At 40.7% G+C, this 17,796-nt stretch overlaps 1 protein-coding gene across 5 annotated transcripts in view; it reads left to right on the forward strand.

Moving 5' to 3' along the window:
- The window catches only part of ccdc71 (coiled-coil domain containing 71), a 78,807-nt gene that overhangs the window by 35,183 nt on the left and 25,828 nt on the right, over positions 1–17,796 (forward strand). For 4 of the 5 annotated variants that reach the window (XR_007450502.1, XR_007450508.1, XR_007450503.1 and 1 more), the window contains exon 1: positions 518–837. The exons of the other annotated variant lie outside the window; for it this stretch is intronic. The gene's annotated coding sequence lies outside the window, so the exon portion shown is untranslated. Of the gene's footprint in view, positions 1–517; positions 838–17,796 lie in introns of those variants that run through there. 5 annotated transcript variants of the gene reach the window in all.

Genomic DNA, 17,796 nt, shown 5'->3' on the forward strand with positions numbered 1-17,796 from the left:
AAACAACAAATCTGCACATACTTTATTCTTTTTTGTGATTAATACTAAGTTGTTTATTTGTGCTGATTTCTCAGTAGCTCTTGTTCTCGCTTGCAATGAATAAGATGAATTTAAGAGATGTTTACATCTTTGTATGTAGGCTATATATTTATTACATCTCATTATGCATATACATGTTTTAATATATGTTATATTTCATGCCTATATTTAAATTTCTGTGTTATTTTATGTCTTAGATCTTTTCTATCTTTTACTTGCATTAATTTATTTTCATACATACTTGTTTGAACATTATTAGAGGGAACCTGAGATCCATTATTTTCATTTCCAACGACTGCTTCTCTGATAACTTAAAACCTGTTAAAAACCAAAGAAACTACAAAGACTTAATGACCTTCCCTCTTGTCTACTTCCCCTCTTGATAACAAAGACTCTGTGCTGTTAAAAGACTACCACCGGAGGCGATAACGCTCCTCCTGGCTGCATGTCGCCATTAATAGAAGACGTAGAAGAAGAAATGTGTAACTACGTCACTGGAAGTCTGGAGTGAGCGAGGCCAGGTGAAATTCATTAAAAAAATGAACTTGGTCCCCCCTGTGATAAATGAATTAAAATCAAACATCCGAGAGATAAAAGTTATCTTTAACTTAAGTTACGGTATCTACGACGTGTTTGTGTAAATTTAGTTTAGCTAGCAGCGAGCTAGTTAGCATCAAACAGGGAGGACAAGGTTAAAAAAATGTCACCGCAGAAACAAGAGCACCTGGAAACATTTACAACCCGGACATTCATCACTGTGACTCCATGAAGACAGAGAAGAAGGACCACCTTCATACAGTGAGTTATTTTTACACATCATTTTTAGCATAGACATATATACATAGACGCCGCATTGACTGCCACTGCCTATTGGAGCAGACGTCCTCGCCGGCCGCCATCTTGGATGGGTCTCGCTTCGCCTCCACAGTGCATTCACTTCTACTGAGGAAGGAGCTGTATGCACAAGTAAAATAGAATAACTCACTAAATTTTCAACTGATTTTCACGCGGTTTGGTTTGTTACAAACGGCACACATGTAGTTATGATACAGGATGCTTTCGTACATTAAAAATGCAGGATTTCATGCTTTAATACTTCCTACAGATAGCAACAGCATGTTATTTAGGTCACAACACAGTTATTTTACTCACCTCAACCCCAGAGTGGGATGTGTATATACATACATACATACACATATATATCTATATCTATAGAGATAGATAGATAGATAGATAGATAGATAGATATACACACACAGTATTTATATACTGTATAAACATACTGAATAAACACCATATACATAATACAAAACACAGTATAGCATATTATGTATAGCACACCTTTGTGCACATATTCACATATTCACATATTCATATTCCTTCTGTATCTTTTTTCAAATTATCTTGACCACAGTCCCATTTTCATAGTTATAATACCAATTCCAAAATTAATTTCAGTGTTTATGTAAATACTGAAAATGTTTTTTTACTACTTTTGAGGGATCACAGCAGTCATTGTAATAAGAATAAGAACTTTATTAATCCCCGAAAAGAAAATTTCCAAGAAGTCTGTAAGATCATCTATTTAACAAAGAATTGTTAAGTCTGATGGCTGTGGGTATAAAAGAGTGTGTGTGAGAAATAAACTCAATCAACAATCAAGCTTTTTCTTTATTAAAATATATTAATAAATTTATTAACATGCTACACTATGTTTTGTATTGTGTATATTGTGTTTATACAGTGTATATATATATATGTGTGTGTGTGTATATATCTATATCTATATCTATATATATGTATATGTATATGTATATGTATATATATCCATCCCACTCTGGGGTTGAGGTGAATAAAATAACTGTGTTGTGACCTAAATAACATGCTGTTGCTATCTGTAGGAAGTATTAATGCATGAAATCCCGCATTTTTAATGTATGAAAGCATCCTGTATCATAACTACATGTGTGCCTTTTGTAACAAACCAAACCGTGTGAAGATCAGTTGAAAATTCAGTGAGTTATTCTATTTTACTTGTGCATACAGCTCCTTCCTCAATATAAGTGAATGCACTGTGGAGGCGAAGCGAGACCCATCCAAGATGGCGGCCGACGAGGACGCGCTCAGGCAGTCAATGCGGCGTCTATGTATATATGTCTATGATTTTTAGGGCTGGTTATTTTCCTAAATGTAGTTTTTAATTTGAATGGACAATGACAGAGGCTATCCAATGTCCCATTTCTTTAAATTCAAGCTCCTGTCGGCAGTGGTGTAAAGTAACTAAGTACATTTACTCAAGTCATGTAGTACAATATTGTGGTACTTTTCTATTTTCTGCTACTTTATGCTTCTACTGTACTACATTAGAGTTATATTTTGTTTTTACTCCTACACTACATGTATGTGATAACAAAATTTAAGGTTCAGATTATTAGTACAAAATATAAATCAAGTTATCAATGATGTCAAACTGATATAACTTAAACTGTTTATGTAATTAAGGCCAGCTACACTTTTACACATTAATGCATCAATAATCATAATTCAGTAACAGGGTGCCAACAGTATGACATTTTCACAGTAAAATAACCTACACAGATATATTACGGTTTTATTGTTATTATCAATCAGAATGACCCTCAAATAAATTAAAGGGAAGGGTTTTTTTTTGGTTGAACAAGTGTTTTATTATCTTACGGGTCCCAAACTATGGTACCACAGCAACAAAGCACAAATCTGTAAAATACAGATAAAATATAGCAGCCATGAAACACTGACTGTTTATCATCCAGGCTGCATCTGAGGTGTGGGCGTAACATCCCACCTGAGACAACTCGGGGCACAATGCTCCCTTAACAAAGGCTCCTTACATTTACCATATTTCCTCACATTACATATGAAAAATAAAATAACGTGACTGTCACATATCTTATTAAGGACAATTTTAAACCTTCAGAATGAAAGAATATAACTTGCATTTTTGGGGTCGTTATAGATCTTTGGCATTCTGTCAGTTTGTTGAGATAATCTGAAGAAATTTCACCTCGTGCTTCAAGAAGCACCTCCCACAAGCTGAATTGGCTCAATGGGCACCTCAGTCAATTTCAGTCAATCAATTTTATTTGTAAAGCCCAATATCACAAATGACAATTTGCCTCACAGGACTTTACAGCATACGACATTCCTCTGTCCTTATGACCCTCGCAGCGGATAAGGAAAAACTCCCCCAAAAAAACCTTTAACAGGGGAAAAAATGGTAGAAACCTCAAGAAGAGCAACTGAGGAGGGATCCCTCTTCCAGGATGGACAGACATGCAATAGATGTCGTACAGAACAGATCAACATAATAAATTAACAGTAATCCGTATGACACAATGAGACAGAAAGAGAGACAGAGACAGAGAGAGAGAGAGAGAGATGCAGGACAGACGGTAATGACAGTAGCTTACAACAACATTAATGAAAGTAATAGTATTATAATTCTAATTACGGCTATTGTGGTACAATATGTTGAAAGTATATATTAATATCTGACAGTTTACATATGTAACAATAATCATATGTGTATAATAACAGTATAAGTATGACTAATGATAACAGCAGCGGCAAGAGGCATCTGGCAGGACCACGGCAGCAGCACAACCACACATGTCACGCTGTCCAGGCAAAGCTGCAATACGAGTTAACCTGAGAGACAGTGGAGCACAAAGCATCCGGAGAAGAAGCTGAGTTAGTGACATGCAGTAATGGGACATGAGAGAAAGAAGGAGAGAAGGTGCCCGATGTATTATAGGAGGTCCCCCGGCAGACTAGGCCTAAGTCAGCCTAACTAGGGGCTGGTACAGGGCAAGCCTGAGCCAGCCTGATAGCTGAAGGCTTTGGCTCCTGATCTGCTTTTGGAGACTTTAGGGACCACGAGAAACCCTTAATTCTCAGAGCGCAGAGTTCTGGTGGGATAATATGGCACTATGAGCTCTCTAAGATATGACGGAGCCTGACCACTTCTTACGTACTATATGGTCTCATCTGAAAGTTTCTGTTTGTAGTTACGTTTGTAGCTGTTTACTAATGTATCTGCATTCATATGCAGATATGAGGGATAAGACGAAATGTTTTGTGGAACTGAATTGTAAACAGTGAGTGCTCTTGGCCCAGGTATCTGCTGTTTACACTGGCTCTCCTAAAATATTATCCATTGCCCCGAGAAGCTTTATTGTCTTGATCATCAGACCAATGGCTGATGGGTTTGGATACTGCATTCTCTCAAGCTGCTCCTATAACAGCTCAACAGGGTTGAGATGTGGTGAGTGAGCTGCCCCCTCTGTTATAGACAGAATACCAGCTGAAGGCTTCTTCCCTAAATAGTTCTTGTAAAAGTCGGAGCTGTGCTTTGAGTCATTGTCCTGTTGGAGGAGGGAACTCAATCCAATCAAACTTGTTTTCTCTCTTTCTCAGTTTAATGTATGGTTTCTTTTGCCCATCTTAACGTGTTTGCTTTTATTGGCCATTCTTTTTCTTTGCTCTCTGCCTGGAAGGCTGGCGTCCTGGAGTCACCTCTTCACTGCTGACATTCAGACGGGTATTTTGCAGGTACTGTTTAATGAACCTGCCAGTTGAGGACCTGTGAGGTGTCTCTGTCTCAGACTAGAAACTCTGGTGTACTCGTCCTCTAGCTCAGCTGTGTACCGGGGCCCTTTACTTCTCTTTGTATTCTGGTTAGAACCAGTTTGTGCTGTTCTGTGAAGGAAGTAGTGCACAGCATTGTGTGAGATCTTAAAAAGTTTTTTGAAAATTTCTCACCTTCATTTCTCAGAACTAGTGTAGACTGATGAGTCAAAGAAGAAAGTTATTTTTCTGGCTGTTTTGAGACTAAAGTTGAACCTACACATGATGATGCTCCAGATACTTTGCTAATTTGATTGTTTCTTTAATCAGCAGTCAGCCTAAGTACACAAGATTTCTCATGATCAGTTAGTCTTTTAACATTATAACACAATGTGCCATTTGAACACAAGAGTGGATGGTTGCTGAAAACGTGCCTCTTTATGCCCGTGTAAATATTTCATTACAAATTAGCTATTTCTTCAGCTATGTCTCAACTGTTTTGATCAGTTTAATGTCCTTTTAGTTAAAAAAGAGTAAAGACATTTCCACAACCTAGCCCCCACCTACCTCTCTGACCTCCTCCAGGAGTACACCCCCCCCCCCGCTCAATGCGCTCTTCCTCTGCTGGTCTCCTAACCATCCCCACCTAGCGCCTCAGCACCATGGGTGCCAGGGCTTTCAGTTGCACTGCTCCCAGGCTCTGGAACTCCCTACCTCCACACATTCGACAGCCCAGCAGCATAACATCCTTCAAATCCAATCTCAAAACCTACTTGTTCAAACAGACCTGACCAGACTGTACCCTCTGCCATCTTAAGTGGAGTGGGCTCCCTGTGCTTTGTGCTAACGTTAGCTGCTGAACGAGAGTCTGTGGCTATGCAGCAGCTCGTTCTTTGGCTTGAGGGTCGTGTATGTTACTGTGCTACTGGGTTAGCTGCTAAGGAGAGTCTGTAGCTGTGCAGTGGCTCATTCTTTGGCTCGGTGTGTTTTTATCCACCACTCTCTCTCACCAACACCATCATTATTCACAGTGAAACCGAAGTGGTTTCAAACACCAGACCCGTAGGTTATCGGAGGATCTTCTGTTTCTAGTCTGGTAGTGGCATTACTAACCATCTTGCAACGAGTTAGCTTAGCGTAGCTGCCTCCCAGTGTTTCTCACTGGAGCAGAATGTTCTAACTATGTATTTTATTTTCCCAGTGTAGTAGGATAGGTCAACGTATTGTTCAGTTTATAATGTGTACCGAACTTAAAGCCTCATGCTAAACGGTTTAATATGAATACGTGTATTATTACACCCATAGTATTTAGTTTATTTGAACATTTAAAAGTGATAACATGAATATTTCCATTAACAAAAGCATGAGTTGAATTTTTGAGGGATTATGATCAGTGGTTGATGAATTTGTTTCCATGAAAAAGTTTGTTTTACAGCATCTCGACTGTCTTTGTTTTTAAAACAAATAATCCTGCTGATGTGAAATCTCGTCACCAAGGTGACAGCTTCACCGCCTGTTTTGCTGGTGTAGTTTGTTGACCCTGTCGCTGCTGTGGTTTCAGAGCTCTGTGCTCAGCCTGCTGGCATCATCTGTCTGCTGTGGGAGGTGGAGCAGGTGGAGAATGAGATATCAGAGCCAAAGAGGAAAATAAGTGACATTTCAGAGCGGTGGGGGGATGTTGAGCATAGCAAGATGCTCAGCTGGCTGGTTTTTGACCTTTGATTCACAGCAGTTACACTTAATTTTAATGGAAATCCAGAGTGACACTAAGAAAATATGTCAAAATGTCCACGGAGACGTCTCAGATCTCTGCAGCATAATCCACTTCTCCGCTGTTGATCAGTGTGTCTCTTCCAGACGCTTGTAGTTTCTCCACAACACAGCTATAAACACAAATCCACTGTTGCTCCCTCACCTCTACTTTCTACTACCTGGCCTGAGCTTCACGTTGAATTTGTTTATTTTCAAATGTAATTTACTGAGAAATTCTGTTTCTCTCTGAGACTGATCCCACTGTTTGCGGGTCCATGCCATTGGTCTGACAGCCCATTGGTCCGACATCCCATTAGTTCGACGGTCCGCGGTGCTGAACAGCTCCCGGTGGGCATATTTCTGCCTTGATGGTGCGCTGCGACCAGCTCTGGGTCAGCTGGGAAAGGCTTGACGCAAAGCAGGCTCACAGCTTATGTGTTTGCCACTTTCTTTTTCATTTTAACCCACACCATGATCTTTTCCTGACCCTAACCAAGTGGTTTTTGTGCCTAAACCTAACCAGACCTTAACCACAGGGCATCATGATGATTTCGGAGTGGACTTCGGAAAAATGGGTTTAATACGGTCGGAACAATGGGATGTCGGACCAATGGGCTGTCGGACCAATGGGCAGTTCCCCTGTTTGCACCCATGTGTACTGTCTGTTGCAAGCAGTGTTTCGTTATACAGTAGCCTTATTACTGGTTTTTGACTGGGAAAATCTGTTGAAGTCCGACACATTTAAATCTCTCTGGCCATAATGTCCTATAAAAATAATTTCCACTGTGTCCTAACTGAATGTGACTCGAGTGTCCACAACAAAATCATCTTGATTGCATCATTGTCAGATGCCCTGTTTTTTATATTCCTGTGACCAGGGGCAGAAATCCCGGGGGGGACAGGGGGGACATGACTCCCCCTTCAATAAAGCTGTACTCCCCTAGAATAATTTGAGACACAATTAATAATTTTTGAACAATGCAGTAGTATTTATTAAAAGCACAATGTAAGCGGTGCTCATTATAATCGCGCAATAATGTGCTATTTAAATCTTAAAAGATTTAGTCCCCCCCCTCCCATTCCTAGTAGTGGTATATCCGACATTCTTTCCAATGGGCAGGGCTAGCAGCCGTTAGTACTTGGCAGCAGTTGCAGCGTGTGGCTGGAACCGCTGCCCACATCGCGCAGGGTAAGATGTACACTCGCAGATACAGTTTAACTTACACAAGTTACAACACATCCCATTTACTGTTACAACAAGCCCCAGGCCCAGGCTGATAATATAAACTGTCTGCAACATTTCTCCTGCATTGTTCAAAAGCCAGAGTTTAGTGATAGTCAGAAAGTACAGGAGAGAAAGAAGAGGGAGAGGACAGGACAAGAGCAGTCAGTGACGGAGCGGCTCGTAGTTAGTTTAGTTTAGTTAGTTTAGTTTATTTGTTTAGCACAAGTTTAGTACAAGATACAAAACTGTGCAAGGTGGGAACGAAGCCTCTGCAGGCTTGTACAGAGTTCCACACCTGCCCATATCAATCACATGACATGCAAGCTAAACACTCAGCAAAAAAAACAAAACAAGAGAAAACAAACAAAAACAATACAAAACAAGAAACAACAACAAAATACAATTTAAACCCAGGAAAGACGCAGCAAAAGCAAGCCACCCACAATCAGAAGGACTGATAAAATCATGTTAGAGAAGGATGAGCACAGGGATCAGGCGGGTAATAGAAGTTTCTTCAAATGCTTTTTGAAAGCAGAAAGGGAGGACATTTATCGCAGTGATGAGCTTAATTCACTCCAGAGCTTAGGACCTCTAAAAGTAATGTTAAATTGGTGTCTTGAAGTCCGTGTGCGGGGTAAGAGTAGACTGTAGTTGCTGTGTCTAGTTTGATATGTGTGTACATATGTGGTGGGGATGAATAAATTCTGAAAGGTGTGTGGAAGATCTTGTTTCCTATATATAAACTTATGCATGAGTAAGCATGTTTGATAAACATTTACCTTGTCAATGGGGAGTACTTTATATTTTTTAAAAAGGGGTGCCGAGGGTGCATATCTGTTTGAGTGGGATATAAATCTGAGATATTTCTTCTGTATGACACTTAATTTATTCAGGTATGTAGGATAGGTTGCTGCCCAGACAGTGTTACAATAATTAATGAATGGGAACAAAAAGCTATAGTATAAGGTTAAATAAGCTGAGGAGTGAATTAGGGGACAAACCTTCCTCAAAATGCCAAGCATTTTCGCAGATCTCTTAGAGACAAGGTCGATATGATCAGACCATTTAAGACCGCTATCTATAATAACTCCTAGGAATTTAGTATGCTGAACCAATTCAATTTGAGTATGATTTATGAAGATTTTAGCTAATTCTATAGGATAATGTTTAATAGTATTACAAAAAATCATTAAGTTGCATTTTTTTGCATTTAGGGTAAGTTTGTTCCATTGAAACCATTCTGCAATAGAGGATATTTCCTCATTGACAGTTTTAATTAAAATATTAAAGTCTTCGTGTGCAGCTACGAGGTTTGTATCGTCTGCAAATAGTACTGGGAGAAGTTTGGTGCATGTCATGGCCATGTCATTGATGTAAATTAAAAACAAACCCATATCTGTAGGCTCTCCACCTGTCAGTGAGACAAACATGACAGACATGCAGTTTAACTGACGAGGAGCGGCCATTACGAGCGATTATTACGCACGGTTTTGAGGTGTGCAGCCGCAGCTCTCACAGCACACTGTTTATAAACCAGTTTACCAGTTTAATTGCAGGAAATGTTTATCTCACTGCCGGTAAAAAAAAAAAAACAACAAAAAAAAACAAAACGGTTTGCTCCTGCAGCCAGCCAGATACGACAGATCCATTCCACACACCTGAGCCAGATGAAAAAGAGGGAGAGAAGCCATCCCTTGGCTTTTAAACCTTTTGTGCCAAAGGGCAAGCCAAAATCTCTCAAGGCATACCTTTATCTGTGGGCAATAGCTTTTATAACGTGTTTTATCACGACATAAGAGTATAAAAATAGTTAAAAATGGGACAGGTAGCTTTCATGCTGCTGTCTACAGGTTTTTTTCCTCTTCTCTTTCGGTGGTTGGTTGTCATGGCTGGTACTTTGTTGTAATTTACTCCTTAATAAAGCGATCCATTGTCCCAATCGAAGGTTTCTCCTTTTAGATGTTATCATCCCTCGCACCGGCTGCCAATCAGGGCTTTTCATGTGTCACACACTCAGAATACCCACGCATGAACGGTGACAAATGGGTTCCCTGTGAAGGTTTTCTTTTAAATTAGATTAAATATTTTTTTTTGCTAGAGGTTGCCTCTTTATTAGAAAATGGGTGCACACAAAATACTGATACAATCAATTAAAACTTCATTCATAACTTTTTGTATAGGCTCAGTTGAATACTGCAATAATAATGTAGGTTATCACAAAATCCTACAGCACATCTGGATTGGCATCACGACACACCATTTGAGAACCACTGCCTTACAACAACCTACTTGTTGTTTGCTGTAGACTGTGTCTAATTTGACAACATAAACATTTAAATGGGTCACTTTGTATTTCCTGTTGGACTATTTGTTGATGCAGTAGCTCACAGGAAGTAAATAGGGACAGAAGCTGTTGCCCCAGCAACAGAGTAGCAATCGAAAGGTCTACTGTATTTCATTTTCAGTAAATATCACAAAATAAAACATGTTTTCTGTTATGTACAAACGTAGCATGATAGTAAGTCCTTTCCCATCTTTTGGGTGGTTCTTTCTCTAGTCTGATCTGCAGCAGACAGCTGATAGCTCCATGGTTTGTTTTCATGACACAACAGTACTATTAGTTGTTTTTAGGCTGACTAAACACAGATAATATTTTACTGGAATTTCTTTCTTCGATATTTTCCAGGCCACGTAGACCAACACCCCTGGAAACCGTGGTTGCAAATAGATTGACATTGTCAGTGTCATCCTTTAGCTTGGCGATCTAATGGTCAATAATGGATGAAATAAAAAATGTAGCGTAGAATCAGGTTCAGGTCTTGATTTTAGAGTCTATTGGCTCCTCAAAGCTTTGACGCTCCGCTTGATGTGGTGCATTTAGTGATGGTTTGGCAACACCTAAAGTTGCTCAGTGTCCTCCTGGATTCATTCTTCATAATTCACAATTTATATTTTTTTTCACAATCTATCTATAATTATGTCATCCCAATTGACCCTTTGCTAAGTGCCACAACATCATGCTCATAATGGAGTATCAAGCCGGCTCAGACCAGGGTCTGACAACAGCTGTGTTCCATTGACTCTAATGCAGTTGTTTCAGATTTCTTTCATTTTCAGGCTGATTTTGTGGATTTGGAGCTAAATGTTGTGCCTAGGGCACGTCGTGTATTAAGGATACTCGTTACCTGGAGAAGTTGGAAAAAGATACGTTTCTTCCCTGTTCCAAAACCAAAATCAAACCCTGAAAAGTGTAGGGTTAGCTAGCTAGCTGCTGAAGATATAGCCTACTGAGTGTATACACATGCTGCTTTTTAATGATTATAACAGTGAAACAAAGACCGACCCTGCAGGAAACTTTGCTGATATTCAACCAGCTGTGTGTCATCACAATGTGTGCAGACGAACGTTGTTTGACTTCCCCCAGGGATCCCTACCCGTCCGGTGGCAGTGGCACGGGGGCAAAGGCAAACATCGTTCATCTGCACACTTTGTGATAGTAATAGTAGGTAGGTTGTTAATGGTGAGAGACAAATAATTTTTTGATCCCATTGAATTGTGCCATCAATTACACACATGATCAGTTCATTGAACTATATCTCTTGTCTTGCACTATACACCACCAACTCCTGAAGCTAGCTAGGTAACTTGGTGATGTTCCACGCACAAATGTAACGTTATTTGACCTGATGTGTTTTATTAAGAGACTCCTGGTCTTTTCATCAAGCAAAGCAAAAGTACGAGCAGGACCTGTTACTTATGTGAGTTCAAAATACGAAGTTGTGGTTCAGAGTTTGCATGCAGGCATTTTCATACCACATCATGGTTCAGTTCAACTTTTTTTTTTGCACTTGCCCAGTTAGGCAAGTCACTTATAAGTTGAACAAAATGTTTTATTTATGAGCAGTAACCAAATAATAACAATTTAAAAAAAAAAAAAGGTTTTCATGGTACGTGAAGAACTGGCAAGGCCCCAGAGGAGGTCTTTGTCAGCAGCCTCTTAGCTGCGATGCAAATGAAATGGCGTAGGTCCAGACCTTTGAATCTGCCCAGTCCACTGTTTTTAAGTTCACTGATTTTTCTGGCATTGAGAAGAAACAGTGATTTTTTTTTTATTACAATAAAAAGCAACAAATCAGTGCCACGGGCAGAACTAACACTGTTGAGTAATAATACCATTGGCATGTGCCGTTGCCAAGAAAGACTGCTATCACTCGACATTGTAGTTTGTTTTTACTTCTCTCCACTCTCACACTCCTGGGATGTTTTTTAGAAACTTGACATGCCTTTTAAGAACAACCCAGCTTTATCCACCTTACTCTCAAACTTGGGGCAAACTGCACAATACATGGTTGGAGCTTCACCCACATCCTAATGCCACCCAGCTAAACCTCTGTTTCCAGGATGACTGAAATGTTCATTTGCATTTCAGCTCATAAACTTTGTCTTTAACTGTTGCCATTTTCGCACAAATGCCTGGTTGGTATTGCGTATGTGCAGCTCTCACCGGAGATGAGAGGGAATCCAGATGGCTCACTCCTTCGCTTTTTCTATCATCAGCTCCAGAAAAAAATTTGTTACATTTTTTATGTACCTCTTGTCTGATTGGGTAAATAAGTTGCTAGATCTACTAACCTGATGTTGCCTTTTACTTGCCCTGGACATTCAGGCAATCCTTACGGTTGAGCCTGAACACTCTTGGTTGGTCCATCAAGTCCACCAGCATTAAAGTCTAGACATTTGGTTTCAGCCCCTAACGTTGGTGTTAAATTGAGACTGAAATGCCAGAAATTTAAGCCAAACCATAAACATCCAGCTCTGCTTACTGCCTGACACAAACCAGCAGTAATAATTTACCTTTGGTGAGACAAAGAGTGACAAGAATCTGTTTATTGACCTGTTCGACATGTGTTGCTCATAACAAGTCAATCTGGTGTTTTCTGTGTCATCAGCCTTTGGGAATGTTTGCTGGATGACCTCAGTTAAGATTTTCTGACAACAGAACTGAGTGCTGAGTGCAGGCAGTAAAACTATGGTCTTCCGTTTGTTTCTCAGAACCTGGAAAATTGCAGGAGAGGCCACAAGGTCCAAAATTTTTAAACTCTACAGATCTGACAAATAATAATGTGTGACCTTCAAGTGAAGGTTTGATTCAGAAATTAAAGCTGCAGGCAGTGATGAACAGCACTTCACACCTTTGCGCACATCAGGTGCGTGGGTGTGTGTGCTTGAAATGACCCATAGCAAATTTTGCACCACTTCCTGTGGCCAATATGTGGCGCCAGAAAACGCACACTAACAGTCACATTGCTACTTATCAGTTTTAGGCCACATGATCCAAAGTTCATGTAAATTAAAAGACGATCGTCTATGACACTACTGATCGACATTCACAAATTTAAACACACACAATCACATACTGGTGGGCGAGGCTACCATACAAGGTGCCCACTGCTACTCAGTAATGATACACATGCTCTCACACACCGATGGAGCAACCATTGGGGGCAATTTGCAGTTCAGTATCTTGCCCAAGGTTACTTTGACATGCAGACTAGAGGAGCCAGGGATTGAACCACTGATCTTCCTACTGGTGGACAACCTGCTCTGTCGCCCCCTTGCCCCCAAAAGGCTTGCTTCCTGTTGCCAGTAGGTGGCGCAAAGACTTAGACATCTGATTGGCACTTGAATGTATTATGGCCCAGAGGATTATCAAACGTGTGAAGTTTGGGGCAGATTGGACAATGTACACTCAAGTTACATCAGCTTCCTGTTTCCTGGCAAATAATGCATTGCTATGGCAACATTGTTAATGTGGAATTATAATCTTCACATGTAAGCATCATCAAGGTCTAACAGCTACGCTGTGGCCTGTAGGTGGTGCTATGACTGGAACTTAGTTTTGGCATTTAGATGTCAGTAGAACAGGACTGTTACCATGCATGAGAAGTTTCAGGCAGATTAGATGATGTGTGCTCAAGTTACAAAATGGCTGAATGGCTCCAGACTAACAAACAGAAAACACAATCTTCAGGCGTGACCTTGACCTGCTTGGCCCGAGCATTGGTTTAGGAACATTTTGAGTCTCTTGATGTTTTGTTTAAAGAGACGGTAACTGTGTGATTGATGTGGGCCTGGAGTCAGTTAGTGAACCTCATCACAAATTCAGACCAACAAATGTGCAGTAGGAGGCTTCATCAGGTCCAGCCAATGAGTGAGCAAGGATTTGGCAGCTCTGGCTGATCAAGGATGCCATCTTTGCTGACATAAGCTGACACTGGTTCAGGATCCTGAACTATCTGGATGGTTGTTTTGTCTGTGCCTGTTCAGAGGAACAGTGTCATGGTAAGTTACCTTCCTTCATGTGTCTGAAGTAACAGACAAGCAAGGCAAGCAGGCTCTTGGTTGGTATTGGTCTGTATTCTAGGGCCGTGAAGCTCATTCTAACCCCAGAAGGGCAGCAGTTTTGGTGCTTGCCTCCTGGTCGTCTCCTGTGCATATTTGATGAACAGGGTCTTTGGGCAGCTCGACTTATGGAACAGAAAGCAGTCTACCTTGCTGTCCAGCCGTTTCCATAAGGTTGTTGACCTTTTCCTACTACAGGAACAATTCCAGGAACCTATGAACCTATTAAGGAACTTAAGAACTTTTATGTGTTTTGACAGGAGGAACTGAGGTTTAAATTTAATGTCTGGGTCATAGCTCATGCTCTGGGGGTTGTACTTTCTGAAGGCCCAGAATTATCAGGACAGTTGGCTATTCTGCCAAACACAACCTCACGACTGCTGCGACAAATGCTCAGCATTCATTTAGACATCAAAGAACTCTGGTTTTGCTGGCATTGATAATGACGTTCTCGTATTATATTTCAACACAATCACCAGAAAAAATGTTGTCATAGTAAGGGTGCTTTCAGACCTAGAGTTGTCTTGCTTTGGTCCGAAGCAGTGGCTAATTTTGTTACAAGTTGCATAATTGCCTAGAGTTGGTTCGTGTTCTCACGGCAGCATTTACAAGCGTACCAGATAAAATGCCTTGGGTGAGAAAGCTGCTCTACGTTGGTCAGAATATCAATGTGGGAAAAATCCAGGAAGTAAACAAAACGTTGAAGACGAGTACACTTGCAAGATAAATGTGACACTTTCTAATGTCACAATATAGGGACAACTACCTGGGTTGATTTTAGCGCTGCTCATCGTGGACTATATTGCGTGCATTGTTCATTTTAGGCAAACCATACAGTTTGAAAACGAGCCGCGGCTCCAACTAGAAAACAATGTTTTGATGCATTGGATGTGCTGAATGTGCATATTAAGGCAGTACAGGAGGAGGTGCACATTAATAATCCTCCAGGACTGTAACATGCTCATGTTTAACCCAAACAATGTGTATTATGACTGCAGTTGGTTCAGATCCAGGTCGGAACACGCATTTGTTTCTGGACACCAGCATCTTTTCTTAATTGTTCCCAATAAGGAAAAAACATAGCACCACGCCCAGCATACTTTTCAGGGCAGTCCGGCTTGTTTGTGCGGCCGCTCCCAGCGCTTTCTGTTGAAAATCTTCTAACTTTACAGAAAGGTGTTTGTGATGTTACTGCAATTTTTTTTTTAGCTGACATGGAGTGTTGCTGGTGAGTATAGGGCTTTTATGACCGTGTGCTTTGTAAGCTTGTTGTGTATTTAACTCTCTGTTGATGTAGTGTCATGTTAGCTACCTAGCTAAGCTTATTGTCAAGATATTGCCATCATAAAATCAAATCCACTTGTAGCAAGTTGTTTAAAGATGTGCTCAGAGTGCTTTTTTATAAAGTGCACAACCTTGCCAGAACTTCTTTGCTGAAGAAAAACACCATGTGGAAACACATCCTGTTTTGTTGTTTGTTGGTCTCATACAGTGGTCTGCAGTGTGGCAGGTGTTGCACCTATCTTAAAGGGAGAGTGCACCCAAAAATGAAAATTCAGCCATTATCTACTCACCCATATGCCAAGGGAGGCTCAGGTGAAGTTTTAGAGTCCTCACATCCCTTGCGAAGATCCCAGGAGAGAGTGGGTAGCAGCACAACTCCACCTAATGCAGGCTGGGCGCCCCAGATTATAACGTCCAAAAAACACATAATTGAAACCACAAAATATCTCCATACTGCTCATCCGTAGTGATCCAAGTGTCCTGAAGTCCCGACATAAAAAGTTGTTTGGAAAAACGTCATTTAAACTCTGTTTTTAGCCTCATTGTAGCCTGTAGCTCGAACTGCCTCTGTGTACACCGAACTCACGTGTGCGCTTGCGCAAGACCGTGTGACATGGGCACCGCCTTCATGTGTGTTCATGTGCTTTCGCTGGTCTCGTGCGCAAGCGTGCACACGTGAGCTCGGTAACGCTCAGTTTCTTCGACCAACAGGGCTCTCATTTTAGTGTAGAGTTTCAGACTGAATTTACGAACGCACCATGTCAGGTCACTCACTCTCTGGGACCATGAGTGTTACCTGATTAAGTAAACACTGACCAATGGGACCAGACTGGCCGACCCGTATGCTCTCACTCACTTGGTTTATTTGACAGGAAGCTTTGTGGTTGATAATGTTGGGATTCACAGAACCACAGATGATTTATCATTTGGTAAAATCATCACTGGACATTTAAAGGCTTTTTCCTCTGCATGCTCTTTGTCTTCAAACAAAGAGAGCTATGTGACACCCATCTCCACAGGAGGTCTCACCTCACACCTCAGTGAGACACAAGTCTCACAACTTGAATGGACAGGACTTTTACAGTGACATGTGACTCTGTGATGTCACAGGCATGTAGAAGTTCTGCTCCCTCCAAGCCTTTTCTCTCTTTTGCTCCAACTGCGGAGCAGTGCACACCTCTTTCCGGCTGGGCCTGGAACAGACCCTTGCTCCATAGCCCCAAACCACTAAAAGGAGGGCAATTGCTAAACCCTGAGCGACCAGCTTCCTTGGAGTTTCACCTTTGGAACAAAGAACACAACAAAGACTGCAGCTGAAACCACACCTTCCCAGCCTCCTTCTTCCGGCGAACAAAGCAGCACACCACCAAGTGACTGTTTCTCCCATCCATTCAAGGATCGGTAATGTAACAACTGGGCATAGCTTATCACAGCTTTACAGGCTAAGCAAGACTGTTTAACTTGTTGTATGTGATTTGATGCTGTTCATTGAGTTATTGTTGTGATAGTTGTAGTTAGGTCATTGATTAGTTGGCTTCACCAAAGCTAAGTGTTTAGTTTGCTAATACTGTTCACAAACAGATTCTTGCACACAACTAAACAATCTCTGCACTAATCCTGACCGTTTGCAACACATATCACATTGACATAGACTCCTTAACAAATAGGCTTTCAACAGAGCTACACCCAAACAGGCATCTCAAAGTTCCTGCTTCTTTTTCTTGGTCTTTGTCCTGACCACACGGTCAGACAGGCGCCTCCCCCAACCTGAAGCCAGCCTTGATTCGGCCGTTTTGATAGTTCTCTGTTGTCAGCCATTTTGTTTTGTAGGCCAAACGGCTCTTTGATCACCACACCCGCCGTTGTCTTTCTCTTTTCTCTCTCGCACACACACACACACACACACACACACACACACACACATATATACACATACACCAAGCTTGTATATAGTCAATTAGAATTTGTGTGTTTTGGTTTGCTTTGCTAGTTTGTGAATAAATATAATTCTCTGGAATCATGCTTGCTGTCTGTTTAATGTTGCACAAGAGTGAATGAATAGTCAACCTCTGCTGCGTCAAGAACTCCGAAATCCTTCAGGCCTTACTGTTAATTTTGGTTGTTGTCATTAATTTAATTATTAATCAAAACTCCAAATTAATAGTTTAGCCTATTTTATGAGACTGATATCTTTAACTGGCTATCATTTTTCCCTTTACGGGAATGGTGCCCCATGAGGTGATTTAATGTTAACTAAGTCACATTATTTAACATAATTATTAATTCTTCTTCTTCTTCTTCTTCTTCTCATTATTATTATTATTATTATTATTATTAATAATAATAATTATTAATTATTTCCGATAGCCAATTAAATCCCTACATATTTGGTGTCCCTTGGTGAGACCTAATGTGTAGCCTGAATTTATGTTCCCAACATTTTGGTGCCTCCGTGTGAAGCCCGAATTTATGTTCCCAACAATAACTAC

Source organism: Epinephelus fuscoguttatus, linkage group LG1 (genome assembly GCF_011397635.1).
Source record: "Epinephelus fuscoguttatus linkage group LG1, E.fuscoguttatus.final_Chr_v1".
In the NCBI taxonomy this organism is placed as follows: Eukaryota; Metazoa; Chordata; class Actinopteri; order Perciformes; family Serranidae; genus Epinephelus; species Epinephelus fuscoguttatus.